At 31.2% G+C, this 27687-nt stretch overlaps 1 long non-coding RNA gene across 1 annotated transcript in view; it reads left to right on the top strand.

Moving 5' to 3' along the window:
• The first annotated feature begins 2112 nt into the window (after positions 1 to 2112).
• Positions 2113 to 27687, top strand: part of LOC139855487 (uncharacterized) — a 46998-nt gene continuing 21423 nt past the window's right edge. Inside the window, exon 1 of the long non-coding RNA XR_011761469.1 lies at positions 2113 to 2517. This is a non-coding gene — a long non-coding RNA (uncharacterized lncRNA). The remainder of the gene's footprint in view (positions 2518 to 27687) is intronic.

The following is a 27687-nucleotide window of genomic DNA, read 5'->3' as shown; positions in this document are numbered from 1 at the left end:
TTGAGTTCGGGTTTAATTGGCTTATTAGGACCATTCTCACTTGTGTTAGTGATTATTGGTTAGTTCGGGCACGGTTTGTGCTTGGAAGTGCAATTGGGTCGAAATTGCACTAAGTGTTGAATTGGGTTGGTTTGTAAATCCATCCTAATTGTATTGTTGTAATTGTGATAATGGAATAGGTATTTTCCATTGGCGAGTTGCGGATTACTTGGAAGCTTTCTTCAAGACTTCAAGGTGAGTGTTAATATCCTATATGCATATGTATGTGTAGGATGGGTGCGGGTCGGGTGAAGTGATTCTCGGCTATAGAGCTCACTTCACATATAGGTGGATTTGATGGACTTGTGCATAGGTCCAATTGGCACGGTTGTGCGTTTTGGTTGACTACCTTTGGCAAAGTACACATTTTGGGTGTACGTTATCACACGTGGTTGTGAGTGGAATAATTATGCGTGTATGTATGTAATGTATTTAATTGTGTTGTACGAACGTGGTATTGTCGCGTTGTTTAAGACACCACGTTCTATGAAACGAGTAGTATTGTCGCGGTGTTTAAGACACTACTCATTGTGGAATTGACGAGCAGTATTGTCGCGGTGTTTAAGACACTACTCATTGTGTAATTGACTTGTGGTATTATCGCGGTGTTTAAGACACTACAATGTCATGGGAGTGGAAGTGTCGCGGTGTTCAAGACACCACTCATTGTATTGAATGAAGTGTGGATTCGTCGCGGTGTTTAAGACGCCACATTGTTGTAAGGGTGAGTTAGTCGCGGTGTTTAAGACATCACCCGGGGGACTAGTGATTACGCGGTGTGTAAGTAACACTAGTGGATGTTATGAACTCCAACGGACTTTCATGTACCGTTCTCTTGTGTACTTGGTTAACCATGGTTGTACGAGTTATGTATTGGCATATTTAATTATGAACTATATGCTTTTGGTATTGCTAGCTATTGTGGACTTGCGGTTATTGGTATATGCACGATATGTTGCATGATTGTCGAATTGCTAATTCGTGATTAATGTTGTGTTGTCATGATGTAGTTAACCCTCCGGGGGTAGTTATTGGCGTTGTTCACATTGACGTTGGTGAACTTACCTTATTGATGGTATTATTAGCTTGTTGCTTAGTGATCGTATGGTATACTTAGATTAGCTTGCCTTTAGGCTTGGACGCTCCGGTATGCGGTATTTATTTATTTATGTGGCGTGTCCATTTTATGCATATATATGTATGTAGTATATTATCATTCACTAAGCGTTAGCTTACCCTCTCGTTGTTGACTCTTTTTATAGATTGCATGCGGACGTTGGCTCGGGTAAGCGCGGGGACTAGAAGACTTGCATAGTTGCTTTAGAGGCTTGCTTTTGGATTGTTTAGGATTGGGTAGCGTATCCCCAATCTCCATGCTCGGCCTTGTTTCGTATTGAGAGTCTTATGGTCAAAAATTGTATTTTGATACTTAAAGGGTAATTTGGGTCGATGTGGGCCCCGCTTCGTAAACTCAATTTTATTAATTAAACGTGCTAGTTTTATATATATGAATTTATGGTTAAAAGCGTTTTGGCTAAAAATGTCGGGAACTAGTCAAACATTTTCGTTAAATTGACTTCCGGGGACAGCGGGCTGTCCAGGTGGTTTGGCGCGCCGCGCACCCACCTGGCGCGCCGCGCAAATGAACTGCACCAGAAATTTTTTTTTTATGTTGTGAAATTTAACGGGAATTGTCGTGGTTTGGTTTGGGTTGTTACAAGGAGAAAGTCATCCTCCTCTCTACTCCGGGGTAGAGAGATTGCTTCCGTAAGGACCTCCGGCTAAAAAAAATTGATAAACAAAAATAAAAAGTAATAAAATAAAATATAAAATAAAAATGACATGCCATTACGATACATACTTTATCACTAGAATCTCTCTTACACTAATAACAAAGTGCTTAATGCATGATATCTCAAAAAACAAACCAGTCTTAACCATCCATCAAAAAATAAGATCAAATCCTATCCATCCATCACAAATCATCTTCTTAATCACGTGATAAGTCACAACCCCTATGTTAATTTATCCACAATACCCTTTTATCAGCCAAATTACGCGCTCCTCAATTTCCAATTTAGGGGTTCAATCAAAAACTCACACTCCGTAATTAGGGGGTTCAAGAGAAAACCCTACGGTGTTCATCATACTTACAATCTCAATCTCTGATTCATCATCGACAAAATCTATTCACAAAATAATACACCTATACCATCGATTCATCTATACGTTTGGTTCATCATACTCACAATCTCTGATTTCAGCGATCCGTATTACATCTACAATCCATCGACCCGTATTAAATTCACAGACATCTCAAAATCGATGAAGAATTAAATTCACAAAAATCTCAAAATAGATGAAGAAGGAAACTGAACAATAAGATTTTGATTCAGTTATCATGTTTATATCATTATTATCGTCATCGTCACGATCTTACGCTACGAGAATCATAGCCGTCTTCTTCACGATTATAAGGTTTTACACATATCTCTTGAACCAATTCCGATTTCTATGGTTTTGTTATTTAATTTCTGGGTTTCATTATTTAATTTCTAAGGTTTTGTTATATTAAAGTTATAAATTTCTTTTTTTTTATTTCATTAATTCTGGTGTTGATTTCAATTTTATGATTTTTCATGTTTGTATGTATGGTTTTTTCATCAGTTAGGTTGTAAAAAGTTAGAAAAAATGTATAAACTACACGATCTTCGTTGAGGTATGTTAATGATTCAGTTGTGACGACCCGGAAATTTCTGACCAAATTTAAACTTAATCTTTATATGATTTCGACACGATAAGGAAAGTCTGTAATGTTGAGTCTCAAAATTTTTGAACTGTTTCATACATTTAATTGACCTTCGACTGCTCTCGATGATTCACGAACAATTAATTATAAATAGATATGTGTGTATGTATATATAAATAATAATTCGAAATATAATTTGAAGTATTATATGTTGTTGTTATTAAAAATTAATAAAAGTAAAAATAGGATATTATAATAATTATTATTTAAAATATATCTCTATATATAAATAAAATATATTAAAAATAAATATTAAATGATTATAATACTCGTTTGTAGTTCAGATTGATATTAAACAAGTTAAAAATATAGTTATTATATTAATATTACTATTATTACCTTCATTAATATTTTAATAAATATTAGTATTAATGTTAATATCAGTATTATTAAATTAACATATAACATATAGATATAAAATTTGATACATTTAATTTGTTATATTATTATTATTACTAATATTATTATAATCATTATTAATATCATTATTATTATAATTACTAGTGAAATTATGATTTTTCTTATTATTATGATTATTAGTATTATTATTATTACCATTATCATTAAAAAGAATCATTATTATTATAATAGTTATCATTATTATTATTATTATAAAAATAAATACAATTTCTTATTATTATCAGTAATAATATTATTGTTATTATTTTTATAATTATTATACTCATTGTTATTAATATTATTATTATTAATATTTATTATTATTATTATTAATATTAATATTATTTATATGTTTATATTTATTAAATATTAATAATAGTAAATGTAAATTATATAAACGGATATTTACGCGTTTAATATCACTATCATCTTTATTTTTTTTTTGTTTTCTTCCTTCTTATTCGTTCTTCCTCCTACCCATGCTTTCCTGTCAACTACAAATCACTACAAACCAATTTTCGATCAGATATTGTTACTGCATAAGATCTCACTAGCACGCTATAAATCCATTATTGCTATTCGAGAAACCAGAGAGAAATTCAATGAAGCAAAAACCCGGCTCTTCTCTTCACAACCTGTTATAATCAATAGCCAATCCCGAACCATTCATCAAAATCTAAAATTACAGATGTGTTAGGAATCACCTATTCAAACTATCTGCAAGATTACAGTTTCTAATTCCTTCAATCGATTACAAATTTCGAAGTCAAAGTTTGTAAATAAAAAGTCAACTAATGTGTTCTTCATGAAATTCAAATTCGTGTTGATTGTTTTTGGATCAATTGATGAATTTAGAGTATTAGGAAGGTTATTTATAACCTTTTTCATTAAGTATTTAGGATCTAAAAGCAACTAGATAATGTAATTGAATTTTGGATTCATCATGTTCATCGATGACTTCTGCTGCAGTTATGTTCTCTAATCTACTCAGTACACAATAGCCCAAAACAGAGACCATTCATGTTTAATTGCTGCTATTTCCTCCTTGCTATTGCTATCTATCGTTTCTAAACCTCGAAATCCACCTGTAAGTTTAATCTGATTCCTGTTATGGTTCTGTTAATAAACCAATACATTAATTGGTTTAATACTATTGAATCATTTAAATTGATTTGAATAATTAGGCTTTTACATACTGAACTTGTGTACCTGCTACTGCCCCGCTTTGTTTCTGTTCACTGGTTACACATATCTCCTTTGTGAACCTATTAGTACTGCTTGTCCTGTTCTGTATCTGTTCAATGCTCAATCAAAATGAAACAAAGTGAGGATAAAGAATATGTTATAATGTATAAGAGATCACGAAGGAGAGAAAGAATGATAGTGATAATTAGAAAATAGTGATGATATACGATTAGGATTAAAGATGATGACGATATGAATTGATAATACATAAAATATTGATGATGGTGATATGAGATATTAGATGATACATGTTAATGAATGATGATGAGATGAACAAGATTATGGCAGAACTAGAATCGTATAGACTTTTGGGCTTCTTTTGAACTTAATACAAATTGGGCCGTGAGGGTTAAAGATAACTAGGATAGTATTGGGCTTTGTGGAGTTAGTAGACTTTTAGAATTGGACTTCTTTGAATCAAATTAAGATGATGATACTTGTTACATAATAACGTGATGATAATCGATAGTATTAAGTCATAGATAGATGATGATGGTGATCGAAAATGTATAATAATGATGAGATGATGATGATGCTTTGAATCATAAAGACGAGTTTATGATTTTATGGCGAGGACTCGAAAATTTGACTTAAGATTGATGATGATTATGAAAAACGACTATGTTAAGGAGACGTTCGATGATGATAATGTTGACGAAATACGATTATGATTATGAGGGTATAAATCTTATCATCTATATTATTATTATTTTTATTAGTATTATTATTATTATAGTTATTATTATTATTATTATAGTTATTATTATTATTAGAATTATTATCATTATTATTATTATTATTATAAGTATTATGTATTAATATTTTTATTATCATTAACATATTATTATTGATAATACTATTATCATTATTATTATTATTAACATTATTAACATTATTATTATGATGATTACAAACATGATGGATATAGACAAATAATATTATGAAAATGATTAAGTTACAATTTAAAATAAAATATTATTATTATCATTATTATTATTATTTTCATTAAACATGAGTTTACTATTATTAGTTACATTATTATTATTATTATTACAAAATGATATATCTTTTTATTCATTATTATTATTAATATTATTTTACCAAATAAATATTTATTATATAAAAATATGTTTAAATACATATAACATAACTAGATTAATTTTTTTTATAATAAATACTAATTATATATCTAAAAGTGTATAGAATAAAAGTAGTTAATTAAGTTATTAATGAAACATATATTTTACTAAAATAACAAGTAATAATAATATATAAATTTTGTTCGATTACAATTATGTGTGTTAATATATATAATTAATATAGGTTCGTGAATCCGAGACCAACCCTGCATTGTTCAGTTGTGCAATGTCGTCATATGTATTTTTACTACAAAATACAGTATAGTGAGTTTCATAACTCCCTTTTAAATGCTTTTGCAATATATATTTTTGGGACTGAGAATACATGTGCTTTTATAAATGTTTTACGAAATAGACACAAGCAATCGAAACTACATTATATGGTTGAATGATCGAAGCTGAATATGCCCCTTTTGCTTGGTAGCTTAAGAATTAGTAAACCGATCTACTAATTGACGCGAATCCTAAAGATAGATCTATTGGGCCTAATAAACCCCATCCAAAGTACCGGATGCTTTAGTACTTCGATGTTGTTTTATCATGTCCGATGGATGTCCCGGAATGATAGGGGATATTCTTATATGCATCTTGTTAATGTCGGTTACCAGGTGTTCAATCCATATGAATGAGTTTTGTCTCTATGCATCGGACGTATATTTATGAGAAATGAAAATGAAAATCTTGTAGTCTATTTAAATGATGAAAATGATTATTTATGTTAAACTAATGAACTCACCAACCTTTTTGGTTGACACTTTAAAGCATGTTTATTCTCAAGTATGAAAGAAATCTTCCGCTGTGCATTTGCTCATATTAGAGATATTACTTGGAGTCATCCATGACATATTTTGAAAGACGTTGCATTCGAGTCGTCGAGTTCATCAAGATTATTACTAAGTCAATTATAATTAGATATATTATGAAATGGTATGCATGCCGTCAAGCTTTGATGTAATGAAAGTTTGTCTTTCAAAAACGAATGCAATGTTTGTAAAATGTATCATATAGAGGTCAAGTACCTCGCAATGTAACCAAATGTAATGTATTCGTCCAGATGGATTAGGACGGGGCATTTTAGTTGGTATCAGAGCGGTGGTCTTAGTGAACCAGGTCTTGCATTAGTGTGTCTAACTGATAGTTGTTTAGATGCATTAGTGGGTCTGGACTTTGACCGTGTCTGCATGTCAAAAGTTTTGCTTATCATTTCGTGTCAAAAATTTCTGCTTATCATTCTTAGGGAATCACTTGCTTATCAATCTTAGTCTAGATACATCTTACTGCATTGATTGCATGAATAGTGTATAGACAAAATTCATATCTTAGCGTATCTGCTAATTCATATCTTAGCGTATCTGTTACTGTAACTTTAGCTGGCATATCCCGTAAATTCCTCTATAACCTACGAAATCTTTTGTTCTATATATATAGATATTCTATGTAATTAGAATACCATCCGATAGCCGAAAATCATTTCATATCGAAAAATCCTCTATTCGAAAGTACGAAATGGGACCCGTCACTAGTTCAAGTTCTTCGGAACTCGACAGCTATTCCAACATGGATGTTCACCTAAGCTCCGGAAGCAGCGTCACCAGAATGAATCAACCAATCAGCCATCCCCAATTAATCTTATGAGTTCGTAGTCAACTTAATCAATAGAGACGCGAAGAAGACAATCCTTTACATCAACCAAATTCACCTCTTGGCGATGAACCTGAAGCACTCACTGGCGAACTAATCCGAAATACCATTTTCACCCTCATTTCCCTAATATCTCGCCACGATTATATTCTATCTAGATCTTATTCATCCGCTCGTCCGAACCGACAATCATCCCGGAGTCATACAAGAAGTCAACGAACTTCGTGCTCGGGTAATAGCTTTGGAGAATATGGTGCAAAACTTACCAGCTTCAGCAACATCCCACGCCTCAACATCTCATTATGTACCTCGAGCATAATCATCGTTCTACGAATCATTCTACATCATTTATCTTCGTTCTTCATGGCGATTATGTAATCTCTAATGTTATAGAGATTATGTATTCTAGTTTTGACGGTAAACCAAATGAGTTTAATACTATATTAACTCATTAAATCCATGATTACATCTGAAGAAAATATATATGTAAGTATATTTTCACAAAGATTGTAATTAAAAAAAAAAATCCTTCGTACAAACTGTTAATGGTGAAAATATTTTAACGGGTAGGTAATACCCGAAGAATATTTAGATTTCACATTAATAAGTTATACTGTACATTTTTCGAATCTGATTCAACAGTCAATTACTATCCTACATACATCCACAGATATATGTATCCGTTCACCACGGAATAACCATTTTCATTCAATTTCATATTTGGATTTTGATCTATCAGAATCCAACAAGTGGCATAATGAAGAAAACATTAGACAAAATAAAATTTGTTAGAAACAAACGAATTAACTATGAGAAATTCTATTAAGAATCCATGCTAACAAAATTCTAGCTAAATGTTAATTCCTTATTACATTTTATTTATCGCAATTTAATTATCGCAATTTTAATTCTCGCAATTTTATTTATCGTCATTTAATTTCTTTTATTTATTTTACGCACTTTATTTCTCGTCATTTAAATACTGTTATTTACGCACTTTAAATATCGGGACACGTATACAAGGTTTTGACATATCATATCGACGCATCTATATATATTATTTGGAATAACCATAGACACTCTATATGCAGTAATGCTTGAGTTAGCTATACAGGGTTGAGGTTGATTCTACAATAATATATATACTTTGATTTGTGATCGAGTCTGAGACATGTATACAATGGGTCACGAATACGTATTAATTAATTCGAATATTATATATTAAACTATATATGAATTATTGGATTACTAATTGTGAACTGCTAACTGTGGACTGCCAACATTGGACAATTAAAATGAATTAAAATATTGATTATAACATATGAAACTAAACAATTCTTCAAGTTTGCCACTTGATTTCATCGTAAACCTCATTTGTATCTTGATGATTACAATCTGCATTCAAACCTTTCATGATTCTTGAAAACACCTCAATCGAGAGGATGAACCAACCGCACTTCATCGACGGAAGGAAAGATTTACGCATATAGTTATGCACCTGAAAACTCTCAGAAACTGAGTAAACATTTAACATGTAGCTGTGTTAAATCCTTTAGTGTTAATATTACCCAAAATAACTTGGTAATCCCTTGCAAAGTAGTAAATTTTGTCACAGCTCCATCAAGACAACTTCGACTTTTCCTCCAGATTAGCTCTATTATAACCCTGATATATACGATTACCCTTTCCATCATTGTTACCAGGGAACTTTTTATATTCCGCCACATTAGAAGTAAACTTACCAACAACTTCATTGATCTTTGACTTTCTGAAAAATCATTATATTTATCGAAACCTTGTCATATACTCATTCGCATCTTGTAACGATAGTTGCCATACCAAATACCGGGAAGCATTAATCATTAAATTCTCGAATTTTGCAGCTTTCCTACGTCAACAATTATATATCTATATATAGCATATATCTTCTGGACTGATGAATTTCAATTCGGAATCTCTAAATTCCTGAAAAGCACTCTAGCTTACGAATCAGATCTCTGAGTTCTGAAAAAGCTGATGAAGCAGCGAAAACTGAAGACTGTTTAAACAGTCAAAAGTTTGATAATAAAGAGCGACATACTGAAAAAGCTCAAAAGTTTTAAAACTAGAAAACGGATTGAGCAAACCATGAAGGAGGCTGTGGACAAATCACAAAGACTAAACTTGCCTTCAAAGAATCTAAATGATTCAGTATCTGCTGAATTCATTAACGAATACCTTGCTCCTGACTCTAAACCTTTATGAGCAAATCTTCTTCATCATTCAGCGATATTAGAAATTCTAAGATATCATCGTATCTTTCATTGTAAATATCCTCAATATTTTTGAAGATATTTTCATAACTATTCTTATATGAAATTATTTATCTCCTCGTGTTATCTGTATCACATCATAAAAGAAACTGTCTTAGTTTCTAAATTTTGAAACATTCGAGTTTAAAAGTATGAATGTTTTTGAAGTAGTGTTGGTAACTGAAGCATGAGTCAGTATAATATAATGACACTTGATCAACGTGATTATATTACAGTAAGTCATGCTGAGTTTCTAATGGAACGTGATGATTCATAGATTATAGCGTCATCATGTGCCATATTACATGACTCTTACATTCTACCTAATCTCCAAACATATTAAGAAAATATATTCTTGATAGTTCTATCTTCTGTGATTTCCGGTAATCTACAAATCTAATCGCGCTATTACCTTTCATTTCTGCTTAGAATCTTAATCATGATTCATCCGAACTTTATACCTACAAAACCGAGATGTCTTGATCGGTTTACTTTAAGTCGGGAAGAAAACAGAAGCATGAAGCTTCAAAATTGAAGGAAGTAGAGGAATTGTGAAAATAATGGAACGGAAGAGATGAATTTATAGTAAAATATCCGACAGAGCAATCAAAACAGATGATCACATTTAAAAGCGGATCCTAATTTCCTTAATTACCGAAGAACCAAATCTTATTAAGAAGATTTTCTCCAAATCCCTTTAACTCTGGAAATCAATACTATCTACGTCAAAGATATGACGAATCTACATTTACTCATTTCTCTCTTTTATGATAGCTTCACTCGTACTCTTCACAGAAATCAATTTTTTTTGTCTATATTACTCGATGATGATAAAACCCTAATTTTCAGGTCGTAGGCGTCATAAAAACATACTTATTGTCAGCCATGACCATCCCAATCAAATTTCAGGACGAAATTTCTTTAACGGGTAGGTACTGTGACAACCCGGAAATTTTCGACCAAATTTAAACTTAATCTTTATATGATTTCAACAAAATAAGGAAAGTCTGTAATGTTGAGTCTCAAAATTTTTGAACTGTTTCATATATTCAATTGACCTTCGACTGCTCTCGACGATTCACGAACAATTAATTGTAAATAGATATGTGTGTATGTATATATAAATAATAATTTGAAATATAATTTGAAGTATTATATGTTGTTGTTATTAAAAATTAATAAAAGTAAAAATAGGATATTATAATAATTATTATTTAAAATATATCTCTATATATAAATAAAGTATATTAAAAATAAATATTAAATGATTTTAATACTCATTTGTCGTTCAGATTGATATTAAGCAAGTTAAAAATATAGTTATTATATTAATATTACTATTATTACCTTCATTAATATTTTAATAAATATTAGTATTAATGTTAATATCAGTATTATTAAATTAACATATAACATATAGATATAAAATTTGATACATTTAATTTGTTATATTATTATTATTACTAATATTATTATAATCATTATTAATATCATTATTATTATAATTACTAGTGAAATTATGATTTTTGTTATTATTATGATTATTAGTATTATTATTATTATTACCATTATCATTAAAAAGAATCATTATTATTATAATAGTTATCATTGTTATTATTATTATAAAAATAAATACAATTTCTTATTATTATCAGTAATAATATTATTGTTATTATTTTTATAATTATTATACTCATTGTTATTAATATTATTATTATTATTATTATTATTAATATTTATTATTATTATTATTAATATTAATATTATTTATATGTTTATATTTATTAAATATTAATAATAGTAAATGTAAATTATATAAACGGATATTTACGCGTTTAATATCACTATCATCTTTATTTTTTTTTGTTTTCTTCCTTCTTGTTCGTTCTTCCTCCTACCCATGCTTTCCTGTCAACTACAAATCACTACAAACCAATTTTCGATCAGATATTGTTACTGCATAAGATCTCACTAGCACGCTATAAATCCATTATTGCTATTCGAGAAACCAGAGAGAAATTCAATGAAGCAAAAACCCGGCTCTTCTCTTCACAACCTGTTATAATCAATAGCCAATCCCGAACCATTCATCAAAATCTAAAATTACAGATGTGTTAGGAATCACCTATTCAAACTATCTGCAAGATTACAGTTTCTAATTCCTTCAATCGATTACAAATTTCGAAGTCAAAGTTTGTAAATAAAAAGTCAACTAATGTGTTCTTCATGAAATTCAAATTCGTGTTGATTGTTTTTGGATCAATTGATGAATTTAGAGTATTAGGAAGGTTATTTATAACCTTTTTCATTAAGTATTTAGGATCTAAAAGCAACTAGATAATGTAATTGAATTTTGGATTCATCATGTTCATCGATGACTTCTGCTGCAGTTATGTCCTCTAATCTACTCAGTACACAATAGCCCAAAACAGAGACCATTCATGTTTAATTGTTGCTATTTCCTCCTTGCTATTGCTATCTATCGTTTCTAAACCTCGAAATCCACCTGTAAGTTTAATCCGATTCCTGTTATGGTTCTGTTAATAAACCAATACATTAATTGGTTTAATACTATTGAATCATTTAAATTGATTTGAATAATTAGGCTTTTACATACTGAACTTGTGTACCTGCTACTGCCCCGCTTTGTTTCTGTTCACTGGTTACACATATCTCCTTTGTGAACCTATTACTACTGTGTAATGACCCTGGATTTTTTCCAACGTTTATTTATTAATAATTTATTATTAATGCTTGCGTTTTAATAAACGTGTCCTTATACGTGTTACTTGTTACCGTATTTAACTTTACATGCCCGATTTGTCTTTGTGACACACGTACTTTACATGAATAATATTTTCGAATATTATTTACATTCATGATTATTTATTATTAATCATTTTTAATTAACTAAGGTTACTAGTTAATTACTTGGGCTTTACTTGATTAATTGTTACATTTTTGGACTTGGGCCTTTTATTAATGAACATGGACTTGGAAGCCCACCCTATTTCCTTAATGGACTAGTTAGCCCATCATTAAGCTAATGAATTATTAAGATTAAGAACATGGATTAATTAGTCATAAGGAATCTAGTTACTTGTATACTTACACCATATTCCCACACCATTTAACTTTATTACCACTTCAAGCTTACTCCATTCTCCCATGTTTGAAAGTTAACTTTTGATCCTTCCCCATTTGTTGAGAAAACCGTCTACTTAGGGCTCCATGGGGAGAGTTCCATTTTCAATTTTTCTTGATACTTATTTGCTAGTTCACTTCACTTTTACACACACATACTTACTTGCACTCTTTTTCTCTCTTTTTTTCTCTCAAAACTTTGTAAGTAATAAACTTATTTTCTTTCTTTTCTTTCTTTTAAATTCAAGTTCCATCATCATCATTTACTAGTTACTTGTTGTTGTGTTGATTAAAGATCAAACTTGTTAGTTTGTATCTTCATAAATCTTGTTTTCTTCCATCTTTTGTTTGATGAAGAACCAAGAACAAGAACCTAAACTTATTAGTTTATGGTTCCACATTTAAATGTTTTCAAGATTTAAAGTTCATAAGTTTCATTATCATACGTGTGTTCGTGTTTGTAGACTTAAATCCTAAGATTCAAACTTTGATTTGAATCTTCCAAAGTATGAAACAAAACATGAACATAATACTTGTACTTTAGTTTATTTCCTTCTTTTGTAAGTACTTTAAAGTTTGTGATGTTGTTATTTTGGTCAAGTGTTACTAGTTAATCTTGATCTCATTTTTCTTGAACCAAAGTTAACTTTGTAAGTTCAAGAACATGAAAGTATAACTTTGTAGTTATAACTTCATATACTTGTATTGGATCTAAGTTTCTATAGCTTATGGTCTTCTAATTTTGTTGTAAACAAGAGCTTATGAGCTTACATACACTTTTCAAGATGAAAATCTAAGTTTCATAACTTATGGTTTCATTAAAGTAAAGATCCAAGTATTATAACTTAGGATCTAACTTAAGAACACTAGATCTAGACTTTCTAGTCTAGGATCTTTAAGATCTAACTAAGAACTATGTTCTACAACTTATGATCTTGATTATTTAGTTTACTTTCAAGTTGTAGCTTAATATTACTAGTAGAACTCATGTATGTGTTGGATCTAAGATCTTGATGTAACTTTGGTTCATCAAACTACATGCAACTCTTAAGTGAGTTGTGCAACTTATCTTAGACTTACACTAGTGTTATGATGGTCAAACCTTGGTTAATATGATGCAAACCCATCAACGAGTTGTACACTTGAAGCTATACGCATCAAGGATGAGAACCGTGATGAGCATCAAGCACCAAGAACCCACTGGAACACCTTTAGCTACAGTTTCTGGAACTGATCAGACTACCTAGGCTACCGTAAAGTTGCTTTTAAGTTAGTTCGGTTCGAGTAGATGATTTTCCGTTTAGACCTCGTTTTGATCCGAGTTACGGTTTAGGATCTATGGCCTCCCGAAAGTCACTACACCCTATTAACGTTGTGCTGAAATTTCTAACATACTCGCACTTAAACCGTCACCACAGTCAAACAAAGACGAGTTTGGTTCTAAAAATTGGTCAAACTCTAGGGGACTCATATACGGAGCCATAGCCACTAGTCTCACCTCATTTCAGTTTTTATAGAGTCCGTGGCGACTGAACGAAGTCAGCCTTTGTTTCAAACCCTAGTCTTGACTTAAAACTTACTTTACACTTTTTGTTTAATGATGAATGATGATGATACCTAAGACCTAATTTACATACATTTAAACCTTTGGGAACGATTTACTGACTTAGTAACTTTTGACTTAGGTTGAGGACCTTTCGGACCAACCACTTGGTTACTATTCCTGCGTATCGACTTTTACTACTTTCTACTGTGAGTTATAGCATCCCTTTTTACTTTAACTATTTTGGGAACTGAGAATACATGCACATTTTACGTTTTACATACTAGGAACGAGTACTTAAACTTTATATATGTGTGGGTTATTCAACGGCATAAACTTTCCCCTTAGCTCGGTAACGTTTAGTCATTGGTCTTTGAACCGGTGAACGCGAATCTTAGATATGGATCCATAGGGTTTGACATCCCCACTCGGGCTAGTAGCGCTAGCATTTAACGGGTGTTTAATACTTCGTAAAAATACGCACTCGCCAAGTGTACTTTTAGGGGGTGATAAACGTTAAGTTAGTTACCAAGTGCCCACAGTTATACATACACTTTTCGTACTGTTCTGAAACGCTGTTGAAGTACTGAAATCTCGTGGCCTACCTTACGTTACTGTTATACTTAAACTATAGCTCACCAACCTTTGTGTTGACGTTTTTAAGCATGTTTTTCTCAGGTGCTTAAGGTTTGCTTGCTTCCGCTGTACTAGTCATGCTTTGTAGACACATGCTGCGCTTATTAGAGATGTCACCGCATGAAACGTTCATTTTGTATTCAAACTATATTACTTTTGAAACGATGTATTTGTAATGACCTATGGGTCACGTACTATTATTGTTTGCTATTCGTAGAAGCATACTTTTGGTTGTTAAACATTTGACGTTAGTTAAAACGTCACCTTTATTCATGAATGCAACTTATTTTGAAACAGCATATAGTATTTGACCTTGTAATGATCTTGTTGTTGATGATTCGTACACGATGGTTTTGTACGGGGCATCACATTTGGTATCAGAGCCAGGTTGTAGGGAATTAGGTTGCATTAGTGAGTCAAGACCCGACCGAGTAGGATTCACTAATAGGACTAATCTACAACTTGCTAGTTTACTTGTTTCTGCAGAACTTACTGCATGCTGCTGCTTACTTTTGCTACTATATGTCGTATACTGCTACATGTTTACTCTACTGCATGCTACTATATGCTTCGATTGCATGATACTTCTGTACGATTTGTTATTATTGCCTTGCTACTTACTGCTATACATGATCTAGACTGTCATAGTTACCTTGCCTAATACGTGCTTGCTTTATGACTTACTGACATGGAAAAAGTTATTTTTCCTTGTTCAGATGTCGGATGCCCCGCCCACCATCATTCACTTGGAGAGCGACTCGGACTCATCGTCCACCTCACCTACTGTGACGACCCGGAAATTTCTGACCAAATTTAAACTTTATCTTTAAATGATTTAATGTTTTCGACAAGATAAGCAAAGTCTGTAATATTGAGTCTCAAGTTTTGAAACTATATTTGTGACGATCACTCCAAATCCATATGGACGAACACATCATTCATCGATTTCATTGCGAGGTATTTGACCTGTATATGATACGTTTTGTAAACATTGCATTCTTTTGAAAAGACACACCATAAATGTATATTTAAATCAAAGGTTTTCAACATATGATGATTTCTACAAATAGACAATCACCGTAATAATAGTTTACAATAGTACTTCCGTTGACAATGCAGTCAAAATAAGATACATGGTGATGATTTAGTGAATGCAACGTTTCCTCGAAAAATATGCCATGTAAGACTCCATGCACATAGCTTGTATAACATATAAGCAAACAGCGGAAGACTTCTAGAAAACCTGAGAATAAACATGCTAACAAGTGTCAACACAAAGGTTGGTGAGTTCATAGTTTTAGTGATTCGCATAATCCGTATATAAAAGTGGATCACAAGATTTCAGTTGTTTCATCCAGAAACGTTTATCAATAGATTATATAAAAGTGGATCACAAGATTTCAGTTGTTTCATCCAGAAATGTTTATCAATAGATTCTACATAACAGAGCACCCTGGTAACTAAACTTTAACGTTATAATGATAAATACCCCATTCGTTTTAATACACGCAAACCAACGTGTCCTAAACTCAAATAACACACGTCCGTTAAAAGGCTAGCGCTCTAGCTCGGACGGGGATGTCAAGCCCTATGGATCCATATACTGTTATTCGCGCCCACCAGTCCATATCCTATGTACTGGCAGCTACTAGTTACCAAAACTAAGGGATTTTCGGTTCAAACTCAGTGTAGAATTTAGTATGTACTTGTATCCATTGCGTTTAAAATAAATTGCATGTATTCTCAGCCCAAAAATATATATTGCAAAAGCAATTAAAAAGGGAGCAATGAAACTCACCTTAGCAGCATATAAAGTCATTCACCAAAATGTGATCGAAACTCGGATACCAAATAACCGTAGATCTCAACCTAGAGAACATATGTTGGTCAATAAATGTCAATCAAGCTAGGTCTGGTCATAGTGTATCATAATCCTAATGCTCGAGATCGACATACAAAAGTTATCCAAAGTCATTTCAAAAAGTCAATTTTGACAATAGTTCAACAAAACGAGACATACCTTATATAAGGAGTCATTTACTCAGTTGGTAATATTCAAAAATCCATTTTATCAATCTCGTAAACAAGTTAATTAAATCTTAATTGCAGATTCAAAAGCAATTTAAATTAACGTCAATCATAATTCAGTTGATCATATCTTTTAATCCGTTCATCGAAATTATTCGATATCTAAAAGAAAAGTTATTGATTTTTCGCCAGCTTTCCAAAAACATGTATATCATATACCTTTTTCCAGTAATATATGTATTTAATTCGTGATTCATTATAAACTGTTTAACGACGAAATTTAGCATACAAGCATGTATAAATATATATACTCGAGCACTAGACATGGATACACAATTAATATATAAAAGATAAAATATGAGTGCTTACGTATCAATATTGAGATTCAATATTGTAGGAAAGTACGTAGAAGTAACGGAGATGATAAACACTAGGTTTGATTCACAGATATACGCCCGAACATTACCTATAACCTCTTTGGCAATAAACCATAATTTCCTTAGCTCTATCCCGCTTAAAAATCATTTTGAAAGTGACACGCTCATGACCTTATCGTAGTATTTTATGTATAATACTACTAATAATAATAAGATTAATAATAATATTAATCTTAATAATAATATAAATAATAATAATAATAATAATAATAATAATAATAATAATTATAATAATAATTATAATTATAATAATTATAATAATAATTATAATATAAATATATATAGAGATCAGAGAGATAGATTGATGAGGAAATGAAGAACTGAAACGAACTCGTGCGAATTTATAGATTTGAGCCACCAGCCCCTGCCATGCGATCGCATGGTTTTTGGGCATCAAGGCCATGCGATCGCATGGCCCTCTGATCCAGCTCACATTGTTTTAACTTTTTGTTTGTCGACATAATTTAATAATAATATATATAATATATATAATTTAAATTAATTAATTATATATTATATTTTATTCCCGTGCATAGTGGACTTGTAACTTTTGCTCCGATAAGTGGTACGTCGTCACTCGACTTATGTCTCGGTTCCGGTTTTTCGAGTGTCCCTTCGTATGCTGAGAAAACTTGTAATTTACATTTTGGAACACGTACCTTTGTCAAAATATAGCCTTAAATTATCCCTAAATTATATCACTCAAAGTATATCTTAAACTTTCGAGTATTTTGGTCATTTACTTCTATAAATCATCGTGTCGCTATTTGTTAATATATATATAATAACAATTCGTTTCATGACCAAGTTAATATTATATTTTCTCGTATTGTTAAATATATATTTTCAATATTAATAAACACGTTTTAAAATACATATCGCAAGTTATTCATATATTTAATTCCAACAGTTAATATTCCTTATTTATTGTATGTGTTATTTAAACAAATACACTTAATTAATCAATTCTATTATATCGAAAAACGTTCTCGCATGTTTAAAACAAAATCAATTGAATATTATGCAGTTTAGTTCTCCACTAACTTTTGTCTAACTTTCATTATCTAACACTTTACCATTTATTCCGAATACCATTAAAAATGAACGATTTCCCAAATCAATGTGGACCTCACAACAGAGACTCGTAATAATATTATAATCCTTAAGGGATTCAATTAATATCTTTTAATTCAATTGTTTGGCATAATCTTTTAACTCCGTAGTTGAATATATCAATCAGATAATCAAACCAATAAGTTTAAGGCACAGTATCATTTACTTAACACTTTGTTATGTTTTCAAGTTATAGTATACGTATCTATTTACATATAATTATTCGCGAATTGTTGAGAACAATCGAAAGGTAATTGAATAGTTCAAAATTTTGAGATTCAACTTCATAGACTTTGCTTATCGTGTCGGAAACGTTAAAGATTAAGTTTAAATTTGGTCAGAAATTTCCGGGTCATCACAGTACCTCCCCGTTAAAGAAATTTCGTCCCGAAATTTGAGTGAGGTCGTCATGGCTAACAATAAAAATGTTTTCATGAAGAATATGAGTTGATAAATAAAATTTTTATCACCGTTGAATAATATGGGTAAAACAATCCAATTACTCGAAGCGTATGGAGGAAGTTATCGTAATAGAGTGAAATGGAGAATAGAGATGCGTCTTATCTCTTGACGTAGTAACGATTGATTTTCGAAATTTAAAGAATAGAAAATCTTCATTATCTAAATAAGATTTGATTCTTCGGAATTTGCGGAAATTAGGATTTTCTTTGATTAAATGTGTAATCTGCCTCGATTGTTATGTCTGATATTTCGCTATAAATTGACCTCTTCCGTTTCATTTATTTTCACCACTCCTATAATCTTCTTCCTTGTTTAATACTTCTTAATAGATTGTGAAAATGCTTCATCCAGTTCTGATTCTTGATATACTCCTAACTTTAATATCTATTATTCTTCTTTTTCATCTGCCGCCGGAGGAATCTATTCACTTTTACTATACTCTTGGCTTTATAGCGTTTTTAGTTCTCCCGTGTCTTTACGTTGCAATACTTATTGATATACACGGTTTGTAATTTAAGTGTTGTTATCGGGCTTTATATTCTCTATTATATTTAGGAGCTTCATGCTTTCATTTTCTCTTCCCGACTTTAAGTCAATCGAATAATGGTCCAGAATTCGTAGGTATGGATTTTGAAATGAACATAGTTAATGTTCTAAGAAGGGAATTGTAATGGTACGATCTTGATTTGTCAAATTACCAGAATATCCGAAAAAGACCGAATCATCAAGAAACATATTTTCTTGATATATTTAGAGATTATATAGAATGAAAGAGTTATGTAACATGGTTCATGATGAGGGTGAGATCTGTGAACCTTTATCACGTTTCATTAGAGACTCAGCATGACTTACTGTAATATAATCACGTTGATCAAGTGTCATTATATTATACTAATTCATGCTTCAGTTCCCAACACTACTTCAAAATATTCATATTTTAAACTTGAAGGTTTCAGAATTTAGAAACTAAAATAGTTTCTTTTATGATGTAACACAGATAACGTGAAGAGATAAATAATTTCGGATGATAATAGTTATGAAGATATCTTCAGAAATATTGAAGATATTTATAATGAAAGATATGATAATATCTTAGAATTTCTAATATCGAAAGATGATAAAGAAGATTTGTCCGTAAAGGTTTAGAGTCAGGAGCAAGGTATTCGTTAATGACTTCAGCAGATACTAAATTATTTGGATTCTTTGAAGGCAGTTTTAGTCTTTGTGATTTGTCCACATCCTCCTTCATAGTTTTCTCAATCCGTTTTCCAGTTCCAAACCTTCTCTTTTTCTGCGCTTTGCCAACACACTATTCTTTATCATCAAACTTTTGGCTGTTAAGGTCATTTACAGTTTTTGCTGCTTCATCAGCATTCAAAGTTATCATAACCGAATCGTCGGTTATCAATCCGAGGTGTTTTTAAAAGTTTGAAGGGTTTGCATGAAGATTGTATTTGTCAAGATACATATGATGTTCTAGAATTTTGAATGACACACATATTTTTCTGGGTTTTATGAATAAAAGTGATGTTCTAGCACAGTTTTGAAGTCAAAGTATAGCTTCAAAAGATGTAGGAATCTAAGAATGATGTCTTTTGTTAAATCTTGACTTTGGATTTTGATTTGTCAAAATCAAAATATGTAATCAAATTTGGATGAGGATGGTTGTTTTGATTTTTATAAAAGAATATATATTGTTGTGAAAGTAGTGAGTATAGTTGATGATTTGTTGAATCAGAATCGAAGAATGTAACATATTAATAGTGAATTTATATATCTCTCGGGTATTACCTACCCGTTAAAATATTCTCACCATTAACAGTTTGTACAAAAGAGTTTTCCTAATTACATTCTTTATGAAAATACACCTACATATATATTTTCTTTAGATGTAATCATGATTTTAATGAGTTAACATAATATTAATCTCATCTGGTTTTCGACTAGGACTAGAATATAATCTCTAAAACTTTTAGAAACTACATATTCTCTGCAGAATATTTCTTCGATGAAGTTATGAATCAATACTTCATCGTTTGTTGTTGTTGGTATTCCTTGGTATCTATGGTGCGTATGACGTTGATGTTCGAGGTACAGATTGTGATGTTGAGGTGTGAGATGCGGATGTTGTTGTTGTTGGTGATGATGGTACTGTTGGTGTTGCTGATGGTGGTATTGTTGCTGCCGGTGCTGCTGCTGGCGCTTGTAACCTTTGCACCACATTCTCCAAAGCCACTACTCGAGCGCGAAGCTCGTTGACTTCTTCTATTACACCGGGATGATTGTTGGTTCGGACGAGCAGATGAATAAGATCCAAAATCTGAGATAGTATATAATCATGACGAGATACTCTGGAAATGAGAGAGAAAATGGTGCTTCGGATAGGTTCACCGGTAAGTGCTTCAGGTTCTTCGCCAAGAGGGCAATGTGGTAGATGGAAGGGATCATCTTCTTCTTGTTTCCAATGACTAAGTATGCTACGAACCCATCCCCAATTCATCTAGAATAGATGATGGCTAATTGGTTGATCCATTCCGGTTACACTATCTTCGGAGTTCAGGTGAATATCCATATCGGAATAGCTGTCGGAGTTTTAGGAATTTGTACTTGATACGTGATCCATCTTGTATAATTAGAAGGATGATTTTTGATATGAAATAGATTATAGAATTTAGATTGGTACTCTTCAACACATAATTTACATATGTATATATAATACCAAAATCCCGTAAATTACGGAGAAATTTTCAAAAGATGTCAGGAAAAGTTTACAGTAATAGATATGCTAAGATATGAATTTTGTCGGTACACTATCTATGCAGTAAATGCAGTAAGACATGTCTAGACTTACAATGATAAGCATGTAATTTCTGACAAGAAATGATAAGCGAAAATTGGTAAGAACAAATACGGTCATAGTCCAGACTCATTAATGCATCCTAACAATTACCAGTTAAACACACTAATGCAAATTCTGGTTCCCTATGACCTCAAGCTCTGGTACCAACTGTGACGATCGCTCCAAATCCATATGGACGAATACATCATTCATCGATTTCATTGCGAGGTATTTGACCTCTATATGATACGTTTTGTAAACATTGCATTCTTTTGAAAAGGCACACCAGAAATGTATATTTAAATCAAAGGTTTTCAACATATGATGATTTCTACATATAGACAATCACCGTAATAATAGTTTACAATAGTACTTCCGTTGACAATGCAGTCAAAATAAGATACATGGTGATGATTTGGTGAATGCAACGTTTCCTCTAAAAATATGCCATGTAAGACTCCATGCACATAGTTTGTATAACATATAAGCAAACAGCGGAACGCTTCTAGAAAACCTGAGAATAAACATGCTAACAAGTGTCAACACAAAGGTTGGTGAGTTCATAGTTTTAGTGTTTCGCATAATCTGTATATAAAAGTGGATCACAAGATTTCAGTTGTTTCATCCAGAAACGTTTATCAATAGATTATATAAAAGTGGATCACAAGATTTCAGTTATTTCATCCAGAAACGTTTATCAATAGATTCTACATAACAAAGCACCCTGGTAACTAAACTTTAACGTTATAATGATAAATACCCCATTCGTTTTAATACACGCAAACCAACGTGTCCTAAACTCAAATAACACACGTCCGTTAAAAGGCTAGCGCTCTAGCTCGGACGAGGATGTCAAGCCCTATGGATCCATATACTGTTATTCTCGCCCACCAGTCCATATCCTATGTACTGGCAGCTACTAGTTACCAAAGCTAAGGGATTTTCGGTTCAAACTCAATGTAGAATTTAGTATGTACTTGTATCCATTGCGTTTAAAATAAATTGCATGTATTCTCAGCCCAAAAATATATATTACAAAAGCAATTAAAAAGGGAGCAATGAAACTCACCTTAGAAGCATATAAAGTCATTCACCAAAATGTGATCGAAACTCGGATTACCAAATAACCGTAGATCTCAACCTAGAGAACATATGTTGGTCAATAAATGTCTATCAAGCTAGGTCTGGTCATAGTGTATCACAATCCTAATGCTCGAGATCGACATACAAAAGTTATCCAAAGTCATTTCAAAAAGTCAATTTTGACAATAGTTCAACAAAACGAGACACACCTTATATAAGGAGTCATTTACTCGGTTGGTAATATTCAAAAATCCATTTTATCAATCTCGTAAACAAGTTGTTTAAATCTTAATTGCAGATTCAAAAGCAATTTCAATTAACGTCAATCATAATTCAGTTGATCATATCTTTTAATCCGTTCATCGAAATTATTCGATATCTAAATGAAAAGTTATTGATTTTTCGCCAGCTTTCCAAAAACATGTATATCATATACATTTTACCAGTAATATATGTATTTAATTCGTGATTCATTATAAACTGTTTAACGACGAAATTTAGCATACAAGCATGTATAAATATATATACTCGAGCACTAGACATGGATACACAATTAATATATAAAAGATAAAATATGAGTGCTTACGTATCAATATTGAGATTCAATATTGTAGGAAAGTACGTAGACTTAATGGAGATGATAAACACTAGGTTTGATTCACAGATATACCCCCGAACATTACCCATAACCTCCTTGGCAATAACCCATAATTTCCTTAGCTCTATCCCGCTTAAAAATCATTTTGAAAGTGACACGCTCATGACCTTGTCGTAGTATTTTATGTATAATACTACTAATAATAAAAAGATTAATAATAATATTAATCTTAATAATAATATAAATAATAATAATAATAATAATAATAATAATAATAATAATAATAATAATAATAATAATAATAATAATAATAATAATAATAATATAAATATATATAGAGATCAGAGAGATAGATTGATGAGGAAATGAAGAACTGAAACGAACTCGTGCGAATTTATAGATTTGAGCCACCAGCCCCTGCCATGCGATCGCATGGTTTTTGGGCATCAAGGCCATGCGATCGCTTGGCCCTCTGATCCAGCTCACATTGTTTTAACTTTTTGTTTGTCGACATAATTTAATAATAATATATATAATATATATAATTTAAATTAATTAATTATATATTATATTTTATTCCCGTACGTAGTGGACTTGTAACTTTTGCTCCGATAAGTCGTACGTCGTCACTCGACTTATGTCTCGGTTCCGGTTTTTCGAGTGTCCCTTCGTACGCTGAGAAAACTTGTAATTTACATTTTGGGACACGTACCTTTGTCAAAATATAGCCTTAAATTATCCCTATATTATATCACTCAAAGTATATCTTAAACTTTCGAGTATTTTGGTCATTTACTTCTATAAATCATCGTCTCGCTATTTGTTAATATGTATATAATAACAATTCGTTTCATGACCAAGTTAATATTATATTTTATCGTATTGTTAAATATATATTTTCAATATTAATAAACACGTTTTAAAATACATATCGCAAGTTATTCATATATTTAATTCCAACAGTCAATATTCCTTATTTATTGTATGTGTTATTTAAACAAATACACTTAATTAATCAATTCTATTATATCGAAAAACGTTCTCGCATGTTTAAAACAAAATCAATTGAATATTATGCAGTTTAGTTCTCCACTAACTTTTGTCTAACTTTCATTATCTAACACTTTACCATTTATTCCGAATACCGTTAAAAATGAACGATTTCCCAAATCAACGTGGACCTCACAACAAAGACTCGTAATAATATTATAATCCTTAAGGGATTCAATAAATATCTTTTAATTCAATCGTTTTGCATAATCTTTTAACTCCGTAGTTGAATATATCAATCAGATAATCAAACCAATAAGTTTAAGGCACAGTATCATTTACTTAACACTTTGTTATGTTTTCAAGTTATAGTATATTTATCTATTTACATATAATTATTCGCGAATTGTTGAGAACAATCGAAAGGTAATTGAATAGTTCAAAATTTTGAGATTCAACTTCATAGACTTTGCTTATCGTGTCGGAAACGTTAAAGATTAAGTTTAAATTTGGTCAGAAATTTCTGGGTCATCACAATATTCATGTAATCAATTATTCTTTGACTGTTCTCGAAGATTCACGAACAATATATATATAACTTAATATATATATATATATATATATATATATATATATATATATATATATATATATATATATGATTCCAAGTTATTTAGTAAACGATAGTAACATTCGATTATTGATTCGATTGATATTTAGATAAGTTAACTAAAACGTTTAAGATGAACCAGTAAAACACTAATTTGCTACAGTATTTTCGAATTGCTACAGTACCCGAAAAGCTACAGTGTTTTCGAAAATCACTATTTGCTACAGGACGATGATTTATAGAAGCAAATAACCAAAACACTTAATTGATTAAAGCTACACTTCGAGTGACATAGTTTATCAATGATTAAGTTTAATTTTTGATAAAGGTACACGTCGCGTAACGAAAAGTACTAGTTTTCTAAGCGTATGAAAATGCATTCGAGAAACCGGAAGCGGGACATAAGTCGAACGTAAATGTACAAGACATCGGAACCAAGATTACAAGTAAACTAGGCACGAGAATATAATATAATATATAATTAATTAATTTAAATTATATATATTATATTAATTTAATAATATGTCGACGAGCTATGAAACAAAAACATGTGAGCCGTCAGGGAGTGCCATGCGATCACATGGCCACACAGCCAAAATCTCATGCGATCGCATGGGAGTCAGTGGCTGGACACATTATATAAACGAGCTCGATTTCATTTCAGAATGTACTCAATTCTTTTCCTTTCTTCTTCTCTGCACTCTTATTAATTATTATTATTATTATTATTATTATTATTATTATTATTATTATTATTATTATTATTATTATTATTATTATTATTATTATTATTATTATTATTATTATTATTAATATTATTAAGATTAATAATATTATTATTATTAAGAGGTATTATTAGTATTAGTATTAGTATTATACATAAAATATTACGACGAGGTTATGAGCGGATTATTTCAAAACAAGTCTTTCGAGCGGGATAGAGCTAAGGAAATTAAGAGTTATAGCTATGGAGGTTATGGGTATGGTTCGGGGGTATAGCCCTTGAAGTCAACCTAGCATTTATCATCCCCGTTGCGTCTACGTACTTTTCTGCAATATTGAATCACAATATTGATACGTAAGCATTATATTTTATCTTTAATATATTAATAGTGTATTCCTGACTAGTGCTCGAGTATTTATGATTATGCATGCTTGTATGTTTAATATTTTCATTAGATAGTTTATGATGAATCCTGAATTTAATACATATGCTGCTAGGATAAGGTATATGATATGCATGTCGTTGGAAAGCTGACGAAAAATTAATAACTTTTCATTTAGAAATCGCGTAATTTCGATGAACGAATTAAAAGATATGGTCAACTGAATTATGATTGACGTTAATTGAAATTGCTTTTGAATCTGCAATTAAGATTTAAATAACTTGTTTATAAGATTGATAAAGTGGATTTTCAAATATTACTAATCGAGTAAATGAATTTCTATATAAGGCATGTCTCGTCTTGTTGAGCACTTGTCAAGATTGATTGTTTTATCATATTTTAAAGCCTTATAAAAACTATAGTTTAATTTTACAAGAATTGGGAAACTATGTGAAATGACTTTTGATAATTTTTGTCGATCTCTAGCATTAGGATTGTGATACACTATGACCTGACCGAGCTTGATAGACATTTATTGACCAACATATGTTCTCTAGGTTGAGATCTACGGTTATTTGGTATTACAAGTTTTGGTCATATTTCGGTGAACGACTTTATGTGCTGCTAAGGTGAGTTTCATATGCTCCCTTTTTAATTGCTTTTTGAAATCTATATTTTTGGACTGAGAATACATGCACTTTATTTTAAACGCAATGGATACAAGTACATATTAAATTCTACACAGAGTTTGAACAGAAAATCCCTTAGCTTTGGTAACTAGTAACTGCCGGTTATAAGAACTGGTGGGCGCAAGTAGTTATATATGGATCCATAGGGCTTGACATCCTCGTCTGTTCCAGGTATAGAAACTCTAGCCTGAACTATAAAATAGACGTATGCTATTTGAGTTTAGTACACGTTAGATTGCGTGTATTGTACATGTTGGTTGCATGTATGTTAAAACAGGGGTACTTATTATAACATTAAAGTTTAGTTACCAGGGTTCTCAATCTTGTAGAATATTTTGATAAACGTTTCTGGATGAAACAACTGAAATCTTGTGATCCACCTTTATATACAGATTATACGATACATTAAAACTATGAACTCACCAACCTTTTTGTTGACACTTGTTACCATGTTTATTCTCAGGTTCCCTAGAAGTCTTCCGCTGTTTGCTTATATGTTAGACAAGCTTTGTGCATGGAGTTATACATGCTTTAATCAAGAAAACGTTGCATTCACAAAACCATCATCATGTATCTATTTTGACTGCATTGTCAACGGAAGTATTATTGTAAACTATTATTTACGGTGATTGTCTATATGTAGAAATCATCAAATGTCGAAAACCTTGGATTTAAATATTCATTTATGGTATACCTTTTCAAAAGAATGCAATGTTTATAAAACGTATCATATAGAGGTCAAATACCTCGTAATGAAATCGATGAATGACGTATTCGTCCATATGGATTTGGAGCGATCGTCACACCTACCGTTGTTGTCGACTCGATCCCGTCATCTACACCTTC

The sequence above is a fragment of the Rutidosis leptorrhynchoides genome, chromosome 1 (assembly GCF_046630445.1).
Source record: "Rutidosis leptorrhynchoides isolate AG116_Rl617_1_P2 chromosome 1, CSIRO_AGI_Rlap_v1, whole genome shotgun sequence".
NCBI lineage: Eukaryota > Viridiplantae > Streptophyta > Magnoliopsida > Asterales > Asteraceae > Rutidosis > Rutidosis leptorrhynchoides.
This window is presented reverse-complemented; position numbering and strand designations above follow the sequence as displayed.